The sequence below is a fragment of the Chrysemys picta genome, chromosome 12 (assembly GCF_011386835.1).
Source record: "Chrysemys picta bellii isolate R12L10 chromosome 12, ASM1138683v2, whole genome shotgun sequence".
NCBI lineage: Eukaryota > Metazoa > Chordata > Testudines > Emydidae > Chrysemys > Chrysemys picta.
The window spans coordinates 33,386,920-33,403,708 of record NC_088802.1 but is presented as its reverse complement, the minus strand read 5'-3'; the positions used below and the strand labels follow the sequence as shown (position 1 = coordinate 33,403,708).

General features: G+C 47.5%; 1 protein-coding gene across 3 annotated transcripts in view; it reads left to right on the top strand.

Moving 5' to 3' along the window:
- SHISA6 (shisa family member 6) overlaps positions 1–16,789 on the top strand; it is a 390,127-nt gene that overhangs the window by 59,710 nt on the left and 313,628 nt on the right. The window lies entirely within an intron of this gene.

The window sequence follows — 16,789 nt, the reverse complement described above, 5'->3', positions numbered from 1 at the left end:
TGGGAATGAACCCTTCGATAGGATTACTTGCTTTGTCCCAATGTTAATCACGTACATTGATTGTGCAAAGAGGAGTGGTGGCAAGGATGGATCAGTGATCAATGGATCCAGAGATGAGCACGCAGAGGATCGCCTTGCTGTTTTACCAACATGAACGAGTATGGGACTGACGTAAAAGGGAGCATTGCCAGCCACTGTTTCCCTGCTTGGTGTTCTGAACAGAAAGTGTGCGCCTTGGAGATGTACAATTCCCCCCCAGGAAGGTGGGAGAGAAGGAAGTAATAGAACCGGTTAAGCTGGTTCCTATAGGTGCCTGAGGGAGCACCTGTCTTGTGGAGGAGAAGCTCCTTCCTCCCAGAGCCAGTAATTGTTTTGGCACAAATGCCCGAGGATAAAATGTGTGGAATTTATGAAAATGAAATAAATACATCAGCAAAGGGACTTTTCTTTTGGTGGCTCTACACCAGATTTTTCTCTGACTGAAATCTTTACTGACCTGTCCGCCCGGCAGCGCAGGATGTTCTTCAGCACTGGCTTGGAAATCATGGCTGGGAGAATTTAAATGTATTTGTGACCAGGCTGCCAATACTAGATACCACAGGGCAGATCCCCAGCCAGTGATAACATTTCATGAGCCCTACATCTGAAACTTAAATGAATTTTAACCATAATGACCAAAATGTTCACACTGGGATGGTAAATCACAATCAGGTAAATGAGGCCTGGCTCATTCTGTGTCTTCCTCTGACACACCAGTAGATGGCAGTAGAGAGCTTCTTCCCCTATGGAACTTGTGGCAGTATGGAGTTTTGACACTGCTCTGGGCTTCCTCCTGTTTACCAACAGGTGGGAGCAGTGAGCTGCCTTCCCTCTATCCCTAGCGCTTCAGACCACAATACAGATAGATAGATAGATGATGGGGTGTATATGAGGACAGATAGATGTATGGGGATAGATGGGTGTGTATGGGGTAGGGTGACCAGATAGGAAGTGTGAAAAATCGGGATGGGGGTGGGGGGTAATAGGCACCTATAGAAGAAAATGCCCCAAATATCGGGACTGGCCCTATAAAATCACCCTAGTATGGGGATAGATAGGATGATGGGTGTGCGGGGGGATGGATAGATAGGGAGAGAGAGAGAGAGAGAGAGAGAGAGACGGGGTGGATGGGGATACATAGATAGATAGATAGATAGATGATGATTGTGTATGGGGATAGATGGGTGTGTATGAGGATAGATAGGATGTTGACTGTGGAGGGGGATGGGTGGTTGGATAGATGATAGGTGTGTATGTGGATAGATAGATGAATGGATGATGAGTTTGTATAGGAATGGCTAGACAGATAAATAGATGGGTGTGTATGGGGATGGATAGATGGATGAATGGATGCCGGGTGTGTACAGGGATGGATGGATGGATGGATGAATGGATGCCGGGTGTGCATGGGGATAGATAGATGATGGATGTGTACGGGGATGGATACAATGGATGGATGGATCATCATCGGCATATGCACTATGTGCCCAGCCAGGTGGAGAGCCAGTAGCCCGCTGTGAAAATAAGTCAGTGGGCACTCGACAATGATATGTGACGCAGTCTGAAGTTGACCGCAGCTGGATCGTGGGTCATTAGAAAAAAAAACATTTAAAGAGATTGGCCACACAGTTGTCATTTCCGGTTCAGAGATGACCACAGGTGCCTTGGCAGATCAAAACCTGGTGGACGGATGGTTGGGTCAGTGACTAGAGAGTGATTAACGCCAGTCGTCATTGACCATGTGTTGTGCCAAGCAGATTCCACTGGCATGTCCTGTGGTGACATAAATGACCATAAAGGGCACCCAGAAGACAGGTGAGCTGGTGGGTAGTCAAAGAGGTCTGTATGGGGATAGATGATGGGTGTATATGGGGATTAAAAGTCATGAGCTTGGGCCAAAAGATCCTGAGATTTTTAAAGAAGATGATGCTGTGTTTCCTGTCTGTTATTTGGCTGCTGAACTCCCACCCCCAGTGTGTGAGTCACCGTTAGTGTTGCACTTTCCTACCTGCAAAATTTGCAGATGATACAAAACTACTCAAGATAGTTTTAGTTCCAGGCAGACTGCAAAGAGCTACAAAAGGATTTCACAAAACTGGGTGACTGGGCAACGAAATGGCAGATGAAATTCAGTGTTGATAAATGCAAAGTAATGCACATTGGAAAACATAATCCCAACTATTCATATAAAATGATGGTGTCTAAATTAGCTGATACCGCTCAAGAAAGAGATCTTGGAGTCATTGTGGATAGTTCTCTGAAAACATCCATTCAATGTGGGATAGATAATAAGACAGAAAATATCATATTGCCTCTATATAAATCCATGGTACACCCACATCTTGAATACTGTGTGCAGATGTGGTTGCCCTATCTCAAAAAAAGATATATTGGAATTGGAAAAGGTACAGAAAAGGGCAACAAAATGATTAGGGGTATGGAATAGCTTCCATATGAGGAGAGATTAATAAGACTGAGACTTTTCAGCTTGGAAAAGAGATGACTAAGGGGGGATATGATTGAAGTCTATAAAATCATGACTGGTGTGGAGAAAATAAATACGGAAGTGTTATTTAGTCCTTCTCATAACACAAGAACTAGGAGTCACCAAATGAAATTAATAGGCAGCAGGTTTAAAACAAACAAAAAGAAGTATTTCTTCAGAGCGCACAATCAACCTGTGGAACTCTTTGCCAGAGGATGTTGTGAAGGCCAAAACTATAACAGGGTTCAAAAAGAACTAGATAAATTCATGAAGAATAGGCCCATCAATGGCTATTAGCTAGGGTGGGTAGGGATGGTGTCCCTAGCCCAGGTGTGAGCAAACTATGGCCATGGGCCACATCCGGCCCACCAGCCGATTTAATCCGGCCCTCAAGCTCCCGCTGCGGAATGGAGTCTGGGGCTTGCCCCACTCCCGCATTCCAGCTGGGAAGCGGGGTCAGGGGCCACTCTGCGCGCGTGTGTTGCAGCTCCTGGTAGCTGTGGCATGTCTCTCCTCTGACTCCTACGTCTAGGGGCTGCCAGGGAGCTCCGCGCGCTGCCCCATCTGCAGGGGCTGCCCCTGCAGCTCCCATTGGCCGGGAACTGCGGCCAATGGGAGCTGCAGGGACGGCGCCTGTGGATGGGTCAGCACACAGAGCCGCCTGGCCGCACCTCTGCATAGAAGCTGGAGAGGGGACATGCTGCTGCTTCCAGGAGCTGTTTGAGGTAAGCGCCGCCTAGAGCCTGTACCCTTACCCTCTCCCATGCCTCAATCCCCTGCCCTAGCCCTGATCCCCCTCCCATCCTCTGAACTCCTCAATCCCAGCCTGCAGCACCCTCCTGCACCACAAACCCCTCATTCCCAGCCCCACCCCCAGCCGGAGCCCTCATCCCCACCCCCCAATCCCCTGCCCCAGCCCAGATCCTCCACCCACACCCTGAGCTCCTCATTTCTGGCCCAACCCCGTAGCCTGCACCCACAGCCAGAGGCCCCCCCCCGTACCCCTGCTCCAGCCCTGATCCCCCTCCTGCCCTCTGAACCCCTCATTCCCAGCCTAGAGCACCCTCCTACACCCCAAATCCTTCATCCCTAGCCCCACCCCAGAGCCCGCACCTCCAGCCAGAGCCTTACCCGCTCCTATACCCCAACCCCAATTTCGTGAGCATTCATGGCCCGCCATACAATTTCCATACCTAGATGTGGCCCTTGAGCCAAAAAGTTTGTCCACCCCTGCCCTAGCCTCTGTTTGCCAGATGACGACCTTTGGTCCGACCTAGTATGACCGTTCTTATTTTTTTATGATGGCTGTGTATGGTTATAGATGGACAGATAGATGATAATGGGTGTGCATGAGGATGGATGGATAGATACTTTTCTCACGTACAAATTTCTTTCATTGTAAGAGATATTAATGGTTCCAAAAGTATTTCCCATTTGTAATACAGGGATGCTCTCTTGCACCAGGTCTCTTTCAAAAAGGAAAGATGGATAAATAAGCCACTTATGCAACTGTTGTTTTCCACTTTTAGCAGCTTACCATTCGTACATAACATAGACAATGTTTAATTGATATCTTTTGTTTATCACTAGAGATAACCTTTGTTGAGCCAGAGTTTAAGAAAGTCAAGCTTCTCCTTTGCAGATACACACTGCAGCCACAAAATTTGTGGTCCCATTTTCCATGAGGAATTCAATTACGTGTGCATTTGACATCTGCAGTTCAGCTGCAGGCACAGATCAGACTACTTTTGCATAATTACGCAGATTTGTGCCTGTAATTCATGTCTGCAGAACAGGGGTTGGACCTTAAGAAAAATCATAGCTCTAGAAAACGTAGCCATATCTGAGTAAAGAACAGGACTCATTTTGATCACATTTTAATATAATACAGCGTTCCTAGATGTTCAGTCAAGTTTACATAAGTGGTGGAAGGATTTTTTTTCCTGCAGTGGTATTTCGCTTGAAGTTATTAAAAGCTAAGAACAGCTGTTTTGACCTAGGAAACTTTTTAGTGGGACAAACAAGCACGGGTGAAGCAACTCATGACAAAATTGAGGTGAGCAGCTTGGACAGTTGCATTGATTTGAGTTTTACCTTCCAACCTCTTCTTGGTGGCATAATTGATGAATGTTTTTACCACGGAGGCCCTCTAAGTACAAATTGCACTCTATATAGAATTTCAGTAGGAGTTAGCCACCTAATTCCATTAGGCGCCTTTGAAAATCCTAGCCTAGAAAATCCGATAGAACGTGACGTGGATGATACCAATTGGGCGCTAGAGGAAATAAACAGGGATCTATAGACATCACTGTAAAACCTATAGAATGTAATTGTGAATGAGATCTTTGCTATAGCACTTGTAAACCAACATGTGGATACTTTTATCCAAAATTCTCTGGACTAGTATAAAACTGTTCTCAATCTCTATTAAATGTCCACATGGGGATATTGTACAGTAAATGTGAAGGTGTGATTATTACAAGACCTGTCCAGACCATTGGTGATTCAGAAGTCTCCCCTGCCACATTGGAGGCTTGGGTTCAGTTTCTGGCCAATTCAGAGAGAGGGAGACATGAATTGAGTTATGCCAAATAAGGACACGAACTTTGACTCAAACATCTGGGGTTCTCTGAGCGAGTCTGATGGGAAGGAAAATGCAGAGACAGATAGTAATTTTACAAATAAACCAGGCACTGCTTGAAATACAAACTAACCGTACAGTCTGAGCCGCCTCCATGTGAACTTACTTTGGAATTTGATGCACTGAGGGTTGCATAAGAATGATTGGGGATTTATGCATCATTAGTGTTTGTACAACTTAGTGCTCCAGGATTGGTCTTGATACACGACCTCCCTACCCTGCCGCTCAGCAAGTTGTGCATGCTCTATAACCCAGTACTAGACTGCAGCAGGGAAGGGGCCATAGTGCCACGCTTGCAATTGGCAGAGGCACTCAAGCCAGCTCCCCCTCGAATTAAAAGGGAATTATTGAGTTTCAGGCCAACTCAGGCTCCTAAGTCACACAGGCACCTTTGAACATTTTACCCCAAGTCTATTGACCTTCAGAGTGTGCTGCAAGACACATCTGCATAGGTCAGGGGCTGCAGAGGCAGGCTTTTGGGAGATACAGGCCTGGTGGGGAAGACGAGCTGGTTGTTCTGCAGGCCATCTCATGTGGTTTTCACAAGGTACAGCAGGAGCCCCTGTAGATGACCCTTATTATTTTTGGTATAAATCTAATACTAATTAGATACGTTTACTTAGGGTATGTCTACACTACAGGATTAATCCGAATTTATATAATTCGAATTTTGGAAACAGATTGTATAAAGTCGAATGTATGCGGCCACACTAAGCACATTAATTCGGCGGTGTGCGTCCATGTACCAGGGCTAGCATCAATTTCCGGAGTGTTGCACTGTGGGTAGTTATCCCATAGCTATCCCATAGTTCCCGCAGTCTCCCCCGCCCATTGGAATTCTGGGTAGAGATCCCAGTGCCTGATGGGGCAAAAAACATTGTCGCAGGTGGTTCTGGGTGCAGCCTCACCCCTTCCTCCATGAAAGCAATGGCAGACAACCATTTTGCACCTTTTTTCCTGGGTGAAAACTGCAGACTCCATACCGCGGCAAGCATGAAGACCGCTCAGCTCAAAACAGCAGTCATGAACATTGTAAACACCTCGCGCATTCTCGTGCAGTTTATGCTGAGCCGGGACCAGAAAAATGAGGCGAAGAGGAGGCGGCGATGGCAGTGCAGCGACAAGCGTGATGAGGGCATGGACATGGACACAGAATTCTCTCAAACCGCGGGCCCCAGTGCTTTGGAGATCATGTTGTTAATGGGGCAGGTTCTATCCATGGAACGCCGATTCTGGGCCCAGGAAACAAGCACAGACTGGTGGGACCGCATAGTGTCGCAGGTGTGGGACGATTCCCAGTGGCTGTGAAACTTTCGCATGCATAAGGGCACTTTCATGGAACTTTGTGACTTGCTGTCCCCTGCCCTGAAGCGCCAGAATACCAAGATGAGAGCAGCCCTCACAGTTGAGAAGCGAGTGGCAATAGCCCTGTGGAAGCTTGCAACGCCAGACAGCTACTGGTCAGTCGGGAATCAATTTGGAGTGGGCAAATCTACTATGGGGGCTGCTGTGATGCAAGTAGCCAAAGCAATCACTGAGGTGCTGCTACGAAAGGTAGTGACTCTGGGAAATATGCAGGTCATAGTGGATGGCTTTGCTGCAATGGGATTCCCTAACTTTGGTGGGGCGATAGATGGAACCCACATCCCTATCTTGGCACCGGAGCACCAGGGTACCCAGTACATAAACCGCAAGGGGTACTTTTCAATGGTGCTGCAAGCACTTGTGGATCACAAGGGACGTTTCACCAACATCAACGTGGGCTGGCCGGGAAGGGTTCATGACGCTCGCGTTTTCAGGAACACTAATCTGTTTAAACGGCTGCAGCAAGGGACTTACTTCCCGGACCAGAAAATAACCGTTGGGGATATTGAAATGCCAATTGTTATTCTTGGGGACCCAGCCTACCCCTTAATGCCATGGCTCATGAAGCCATACACAGGCAGCCTGGACAGGAGTCAGGAGCTGTTCAACTACAGGCTGAGCAAGTGCAGAATGGTGGTAGAATGTGCTTTTGGCCGTTTAAAAGGTCGCTGGTGATCGTTACTGACTCGCTCAGACCTCAGCCAAACCAATATCCCCATTGTTATTTCTGCTTGCTGTGTGCTCCACAATCTCTGTGAAAGTAAGGGGGAGACATTTATGGCGGGGTGGGAGGCTGAGGCAAATTGCCTGGCTGCTGATTACGCGCAGCCAGACACCAGGGTGATTAGAAGAGCACACCAGGAAGCGCTGTGCATCAGAGACGCTTTGAAAACCAGTTTCATGACTGGCCAGGCTACAGTGTGAAATTTCTTTTTGTTTCTCCTTCATGAAAACCCGCCCCCTTTATTGACTCATTCTCTGTAAGGAACCCACCCTCCCCCTTCCCCCACCTTGCTTTCAAAGGAAATAAAGTCACTATTGTTTAAAAATCATTTATTCTTTATTAATTGATTATAAAAAGAGAGAAAGAACCCGGGTGGGGTTTGGGAGGAGGATCGGCAGGAAGGAAAAGGCCACTAAAAAAAGGTTAAAAAAATGACAGCCTTTTGCTTGGGCTGTCCACTGGGGTGGAATGGGAGGGTGTACGGAGCCTCCCCCTCCCCCTCCCCGCGTTCTTACACGTCTGGGTGAGGAGGCTATGGAACATGGTGAGGGGGGAGAGGGGTTATACAGGGGCTGTAGCAGCACTCTGTTATCCTGCTGCCATTCCTGAAGTTCCACCAGATGCCGGAGCATGTCTGTTTGCTCACGCAGCAGCCCCAGTGTTGCATCCTGCCTCCTCTGATCTTCCTGCCGCCACCTCTCATCTTAAGCATCTCTCCTCTCCTCATGTTCACTGGCTTCTTTCCTATATTTTGAAACCATATCCTTCCACTCATTCAGATGAGCTCTTTTACTGCGGGTGGATTCCATGATTTCTGCAAACATCTCGTCTCGCGTCTTCTTTTTCCGACGCCTTATCTGAGATAGCGTTCGGGACAGAGGAGGGAGGCTTGAAAAATTTGCAGCTGCTGGAGGGAGGGAAAAAAGGAGAGAAGTTTTTTAAAAAGATACATTTTGCAGAACAATGCTTATACTCTTCCACGGTGACCAACACTATTCACATTACATAGCACATGTGATTTCAGTACAAGGTCGCATTTTGCCTCTTAATATTGAGTGCCTGTGGCTTTGCTGCTAGAGATCACAGACGCAGGTCCGGGCAACAGAATTCGGCTTGCATGCGGCCATGGTAAGCCATTGTCTTTCAGCTTCTGCGCCCTCCTTTCCCACATACCAAGCAAAGCCTGTTGAGTGCTGCGGTTTTCCTGTTAACCTTCAGCAGCAGAAAACAAACTAAACCCTCCCATCCAATTCTTTGGATGATCGCTTTATCCCTCCCCCCACCACGTGGCTGGTATCAGGGAAGATCCCTGCTAGCCAAACGCGAAAAGCTCTGGGCCAATTCCCCCCCCCATCCCCGCGCTTGGCTAACTGCAGGGAAGGATTTCTTTTCAGCCACAGGCAAACAGCCCAGTAGGAACGGCCACCTCTGTCCCCTTAATTAAATTCCTGTATTTCAACCAGGTTACCATGAGCGATATCACTCTCCTGAGGATTACACAGCGAGATAAAGAACGGATGTTGCTTGCCAGCAAACACCGGGACCATACGCTGCCAGGCTTTGTCATGCAATGATACCAGATTACTTGCTGCAAGCATGGCATGGTCAAGTGTCCTACCATGGAGGACGGAATAAGGCTGCACTGCCCAGAAACCTTGTGGCAAGGCTTTTGGAGTACCTCCAGGAGAGCTTCATGGAGATGTCCCTGGAGGATTTCCGCTCCATCCCCAGACACGTTAACAGACTTTTCCAGTAGCTGTACTGGCCGTGAATGCATCCCAAGTCCTCAGGGCAAAGTAATCATTAAAAAACGCTTGCTTTTAAAACAAGTTTTATATTTTAAAAGGTAAACTCACCTGAGGGCCCTTCCATGGGGTCATGGTCTTGGATACTGGGTTGGGAGGGTACTTCAGTCAGGCTGAGAAAAAGATCCTAGCTGTTGGGGAGAACGGAGTGCTGGGTGCTCTCCGCAAGCTCGTCGTCCTCCTCCTCCTCCTCTTCCCCGTCTGCAGAATCCTCAGGTGTAGCTGATGAGATTATCCCGGCCTTGGAATCCACGGTCAGAGGTGGGGTAGTGGTGGCGGCCCCCCCTAGAACTGCATGCAGCTCGGCGTAGAAGCGGCATGTCTGCGGCTCTGACCCGGAGTGACCGTTTGCCTCCTTTGTTTTTTGATAGGCTTGTCTGAGCTCCTTGACTTTCACGCGGCCCTGATCTGAGTCCCTATTGTGGCCTCTCTCCATCATGCACTTGGAGATTTTTTCAAAAGTTTTGGCATTTCGTCTTTTCGAACAAAGTTCTGCTAGCACTGAATCCTCTCCCCATATAGCGATCAGATCCAGTACCTCCCGTACGGTCCATGCTGGTGCTCTTTTTCGATTATCGGCCTGCATGGTTACCTGTGCTGATGAGCTATCTGTGGTCATCTGTGCTCTCCACGCTGGGCAAACAGGAAATAAAATTCAAATGTTCGCGGGGCATTTCCTGTCTACCTGGCCAGTGCATCTGAGTTCAGATTGCTGTCCACACTAACCCTAATTCGAAATGACAATATCGATTTTGGCGCTACTCCGCTCGTCGGGGTGGAGTACAGAAATCGATTTTAAGAGCCCTTTATTTTGAAATAAACGGCTTTGTTGTGTGGACGGGTGCAGGGTTAATTCGATTTAACGCTCATAAATCTGACTTATGAGGAGAGGCTGAGAGAACTGGGATTGTTTAGTCTCCAGAAGAGAAGAATGAGGGGGGATTTGATAGCAGCCTTCAACTACCTGAAGGGGGGTTCCAAAGAGGATGGAGCTCGGCTGTTCTCAGTGGTGGCAGATGACAGAACAAGGAGCAATGGTCTCAAGTTGCGGTGGGGGAGGTCCAGGTTGGATATCAGGAAAAACTATTTCACTAGGAGGGTGGTGAAACACTGGAATGCGTTACCTAGGGAGGTGGTGGAGTCTCCTTCCTTGGAGGTCTTTAAGGCCCGGCTTGACAAAGCCCTGGCTGGCATGATTTAGTTGGGAATTGGTCCTGCTTTGAGCAGGGGGTTGGACTAGATGACCTCTTGAGGTCCCTTCCAACTCTGATATTCTATGATTCTATGATTCTATGAATTAAAGTGATAGTGTAGACCAGGCCACAGATACTTAATCTGATTATGAATCTCCCTTGTATCTAATGAGAGGAACAATAGCCTAAGGGAAATGTTACTAAGATCCTGACCCGGTTTGATTTTACTTTCCACGTTTTTTTCTGGCTTGCAACAAAATCTCACTGGTGTCAGGAATGTTTACAAGCACTGCACTGGCTCACATAACCCATTGCAGTGAATCTGGCTTGCGCTGGGTGTGCTGCATGTGGCTGTGGCTTTGGCACTGGTTCTAGCTTGGACCTTTTGTCACAAAACCCGGTGCCAGGGACGAGCCATGTTGCCATCGCATTTGACTTTCTCATGAATCTGGCAATATTTGGCTTTTTTCGTAATACCCAGGTGATGTGCGTATCCCAGCTTTCAGTGAAAGCAAGCAGCTGGCTGTAGAGAAATGCTAGCATGCTCTCTAAATGTTCAGAAAACAGCAGGCAAATACTTCCCCCACCTCACCCCTAAAAAAAAAGGCATTATCAAAAACAACAGCTCTCCTGATTTCCAGGTCAGTCTCATGATTGTGGGGACCTGACACAAGCTTTTGGCTGTGGCTAGCAGTGCTGGAGAGCTCCCTGCCTTCAGGCTCTGTGCTGAACCCAAAGCTAAGTTCAGGTCAGGGAGTTTGTGGTGAGCCTGTGCTGAGTTTGAGCCAAGTTACAGGCCTGATTTTCAGAGGCATTAGGCACCTACAACTCCAGGTTAAGTCAGTGCTAGATACAGGTCCTCAGCACCTCTGAAAATCAGGGCCTTGGATCACTGTTTCTGCTGAGCCCTGCACCCCTACTCCAGCCAGGCCAAGCCCCTGGACACAGTTCCTGTTGGCAGTCCATGGGAGAGGCCAGCCTGGCAGGGCTGCTCGGTCTCTCCAGCTCAGACCCCGGATTCTGTCTTCTGTTTCATGAGAATCACAAAGGCCTTGAACCATCAGGATCTGTGCCTATAGGACAGCCCCCCACATGCCCATAGCCAGAAAGCTAGGGCTGGAGCACTGGGCAGGGGGTGCTGTGCAGGTGGCGGTCCAAGCCCCATCTCTATGGCCACAGGTGGGCTGAGGTTGGAGACGATGCTCTAGCAGGGTCTTTATGGTCAGGGAACACGTGAGGGGAGAACTCTGGGATGTGGTGGGGTAGATGGGAAGTGGGGACTTGAGAGAGGAAAGGAGAGGCAGAGGGGGGTGGGCAGAAACTCAAGGTTCTAGGGAGGAGGCAGCCAGCTGGAGGCAGGAGAGGGAAGCTCAAGGGGGAGGCAAAGATGGAAGAAATTGTTGAGAGAATTTATGCAGATATGGTCATTCATATTCACAGAGTATGTGAATTAGGGCAGACACTCTATTCCTCAAGCTGCCTTGCAGCTTTACCAGTGTAATTTAGATTAGGGAACAACTCCAGCACCTCCAGCTCTGTGCACTGGGAAGTGAGTGTTGACAATAGCATCCCCAGTATCCAGGGCAGGGATATGAAGTGTTGCCAAGCTCCCTAGCCTACCCTGAATTCTCCTTGGTTCTTTGTTGCTGCATTTCCACACGTGGGATCCGCACAGCAATCTCGGAACAAATGCTGTTAAACCTGGAGAAATACCCTAACTGTGCCTTTCTGATAGAAAATTTTAGAAATGCACAGCTGCCTTCTGTATGATCCCTCTGGGGCACCTTGTTATCATTGTAATCTCTGGTAATCTACCTCCCATGCTGTGGTAAAATAGCAAGATGTCTGACCTGACTATAAACAAGTCCCTGCCGGAGGGTAGCCTTCAGCCAGGAGCCCTGTCTAATGCTGGCCAATTACTGCAGCTACTTTCCACAAACAGGGGTGATTATTGGTGGTCAGCTGCAATAACTGTTTTGCCTGGGTGCTCCATGCTCTTCAGCAGCTCTGTGCTAGCCCAGATAATTATTTTATTTTGCTCTGTGAGTTGCACCTTTCCTTAACTTCAGAGATCATTACGTTTGATTGACAAGATAAACAGATGTCATTTCTCAGTTCCAAGGGAATGCATAGCATTTTTCTGTGCATCTAACACACACCTTAGAATTGTCTGTGCTGTTGACATACTTTGTCTCCGGTCGCTGAAATGTTTAAAATTGCCCAGTGAGAAGACTCCAGCAGAAATGAGATGCACCATGGATGGGCTTCATCTTTATTCCCTAAACCACCCCCCCCCCCCCAACATTTTGCTCTTCTAAGATGTATGTGAGAATGTTTTCATTGAGCAATTTGGAGCCTGACCTCTCATTCCTAGTTTTATAATTTTTTTAGGGAATCCTATAAGCAGTGGGATGTAATTCCAACATTTTTCACCCAGGTGCCTCTCTTCTATACATGAAAGCCCTTATCCCCCTCTCCTGAGTAATGTAATCCTTATTTAGTAATAACATTTCTGAAAGGTAGATAACAGCATTTTAGTTCAGCTCTAATAATTCTGTTGTCCCAGAGCTGGAGTTGTAATTGCTATTCATAACCAAGTTCGTTCCATATGCAATTTACTTAGGATGCAGTTGCAAAGAAATGTTCTGTATGCCCTAAAGAGTCTGCCTTTGTTGTGTGATGAGCAAACCCCCCCATCTGCTCTGCATTTCCTGGGTCCTACATCTTATGGGACGGAGTCATTCTCCTCTGTGCTTGAACTCCATCTATTGAAGATTGCAGTAACATAAGGGTTAACCTCCTCTCTCTCTCTAGTGCCACAGCCTGGCCTTCCCAAGCTTGTGTGTGTGTGATGGAGAGAGAGGGGAGAGTGAGCCAGAGTCGAACATGGTAATCAAAAGCAGCATTGTTAGATTTTACATGAAATGAAAGAACTAGAACTTAAAGACTCAGTCTGGCTAGAGGAGTACTGTGTAATAAAGTACTGTACTCCCTGTAAGGAGATCAAGATATGTGGGTGACTGCTTTGAGTTGGAAGAAAAATGTGCTGTAGGATTTAATAATAATAAAACCTAGCTCTTCTTCAGCATAGACCCCACAGTGCTTTACAAGTGAGGTAACCCATTTTTAAGATGGGGAACTGAGGCACAGAGTGGTGCTATGACTTGCCCCAGGTCACCCAGCTGCAGTATCAGAAATAGAACCTGTATCTTCATGAGTCCTACTGAACTGCCCTGTCCACTGGAATGCACTGCCCGCTGCTTGGGGGCAGGGGGACAACACAGGGGGTGGCTTTCTGTGTGGAAGCTTGCTGTAGGATACAATAATTTAAAGTTTAACTAATTAATTTTCTTGCGGTGGAGATGAAAAGGGCAAAATGTCCTGTGAGCAGCCCAAGGAGGCCCAGCATGCCAGACCAGAGGAACCCCACACAGCACCTGCAAACAAGGCAGCCAAAAACTTTAGTGACGATTAGAAGTCTTTTTCAAAGAGACGCTCTAGTGGTGACTGAGCTTGATGCAGGAGTCCCTGGGTTAAGTCTCTGGCTGGTGTTATGCAGGAGATCAGAACAGCCAATCACAATGGTCATTTATGGCCTAACGCTGGATTTGGTTCAACTCAAACCAAACATGTTTCCCGTTTCTTTGGAACTGCCAGTGAGCTGAACAACCAGTTATTTGCCCAGTTCTAGTGCTCAGCTTACCTACAAAGCTGTGATTTTGTTAAAAGAATGTCCCCAGCCACCCAAAGAAAGACAGACTGACAACAGAGAGAGGACAGACCGAGGTAAAGGGACAGGCTCACTCGGTTCTGGTCAGAGGGGATGGGAGCGGGGTAGTTGTGTCAGGCCTATGCTCTGCCCTCTCTTGGGCGGGTCAGATGCCCACATCTGGGCAGGCTTATGGGTGGGGAGCTGGAGGGGAGGACAGTTTGACAAGCAAAGATTCACTCCTTCCCAGCACCCAGAACAAGAAGCGATCACGCCCAGGACAGCTGGGAGATGAACCCAAGAGACACCATGGCCCCAGACTCAAAAACCTAAGAACCCCTTAGACCAGGGGGTCTCACAACCAATTTTTTGGTGGCCACAGTGTGTGGCCAGCAACTCTTGCTGGTGGCCGCTCTGACAAATTTTCCTAAAATACTTCATTAATTTTAGGAAAAACAAACAAATACGCACACAGACATGTCAAAATCATTTAAATTTATTTATGTAAGACTCAATAATAAAAATAATGTACATTTGTATTTTGGTGCCCCTGGTCCCCGCTGCCTCCCCCCATCCCCAGGGACCCCCACACACACACACACACCACTGGGATCCCCAGCACCACCCGGGCCCTGACGATCCTCTGCCATTACCCTAAGCGGCCTCACACCCCAGGCTCATCCCGCTCCTTGCCTCTTGACCACAGCACCTGGTAAGATCGGCTCTGCTGAAGCCCACCCCTGGAGTCCCGTGGCTGAAGAAGGGAGGGGTGGAGGGTCTGAAGCCTGACCCCAGAGTCCTTGGATGAAGACATGTGGGGGTTGCTGAAGTCTGCCCCTGGAGCCGGTGGGCAGTGCAGGAAAATCCCCTGGTCACCGCATTTGAGAAATAGACCCACAGCTTATAGCAGAAGATATGAAAAGTGAAAGAAAAGGGACAGATACCAACAGTAGGCAGGGAGGGCAGGCTGTCTGGTTGCTAAAACCAAAGATGAGGAACATCTTGGCTTTGACAGGGAAGAAATTGCAGAAATCATAAAATATACAGAGAAAAGGGCAAGAAGTCCCAGGGTCAGCCCGTGCTTAAAAAAAACAAACCTCTTTATTTTCCAATGAAGATTACTTAACACAATTTAAAAACCCACCTCACTCTGTCACTCCACACCACTGGAGCTGTGCAGACAGACACATCGTAATCATTTCTGGAGGAGTCTTACCCAGCAATTGCCTGTTCATGGCTGCAAACCCATAGGAGAATCTCAGAATTGCATTTTGGTTCAAGAATACCATGGCTCTGACAAAGATGGAGCTTTAATCCTGGGAGTGCTGTACCTGGGGGTGATGCTTCCAGGCAGTGCTTCTCCATATTTCCAACCCCTTCTGATGCCAGCTGATGAGAGTGGTATCACACACTATGCAACTTGCTGGGTGACCAGGAGAGCTGGGAAAAATCCAACATCTTGCGGGATTTGGCATGAACATTTCTGCCCTCTTGCTGTGCCTAGCACATCAATGGAATGGCTACTTTTGTATTTCCAGTCATTGGATAATTCCTGCAATGGTGAGACACAAAATCATATTTTGTTCAGAACTGGCCCTTTTGCATTTGGAAAAATACATGTTTGTAAACAACATATTTTTTTCAGAAAAGCAGCTATTTGTGAGTAGATAACGAAATATGAAATAAGCCAGGATTTTGCCTGGTTTTTCATTTCCCTGAGTGTTTCACATACCTCTGTTTTCTTCACACTCCTCATGGGTACTTCCTCGAGCTCTTGGGCTTGCAGAGAAGGGATGGAGTGGGAATGGCATTCTGTTTCAGTGTGAACCATTCCAATCAAGTGGTGATTATAAAAATGTCTGTGTGAATAATAGCTGCTATGATTGTCCCGCTAGCTCTCCTCTAGGCACTTTTGAAAGTGAGAACTCATATATCAGTAATTTTACATTAGGAGGCCATGAGAAATGACAAGAAGTGAGTGGGAATAAAGGAATACATTAAATAGACACATCATCCCATAATATATATGTAAAGAGAAAAACTACTGGTATTTGAACTGTCCTGAGACAGGCTGCTCTTGGGGAAACATGATTTCTGTTCAAATGATGTTGTTCTGTTACCATGGGAAACTCTTAATTTAACTCTTATATTGCACTAAAGAGGGGATGGCAAGGGTCAGAGAACAAACTAGCAAACAATCTTTTAATCTTCCAGTCAGTCTGCGCTGTTTCATACTCTTTCACTGCCTGATCTCTGACTCCAGCAGTTTCTCAGAGGCGATGTATAAATCACAGCTATCAGTTAGATGTGATAGCATATGTGCATATTTCTTTTTTATCCCTATTTACATGAAAAAATATCTGCCTGTCTTAGGCACTGATAAAGTGTCAGTCATTGTTGTAGCTAGACTCCAAGGCATCACGAAAATGCAGACAAAAAAGAAAACTGCTGTGTCCCTCTGAAACCCGCCTCCCTCCCTTCCCACTGGCTCCAGTCTCATTTGCAACTCTGTTCAAGAAGAGGAACAGAAGAATTAATAACGTGGAAAAGGGAGGCATTCACAAGCAGCTGATTTTGCTCTTGTGTCAGAGCGACACATGGTCTCGGGGATGCACAGGCAGGATCTCTTGGTATTAAAGAGGCAGCGAATGTCAGGGTGTGCTATTCCTGTGTGTTAACTGTCACAACTGGGTGGCAGCACCAAGGGAGTGCTTTTCTGCCAGCAACAGCAGTAAGAGGGTGTCTGGGGACCCCCACCTCCAATGGATGTATCATTGTCTCAGCTAGAATGAGTCAAAGCTAAGAAGCAGGTTCTCCAACCATATCTC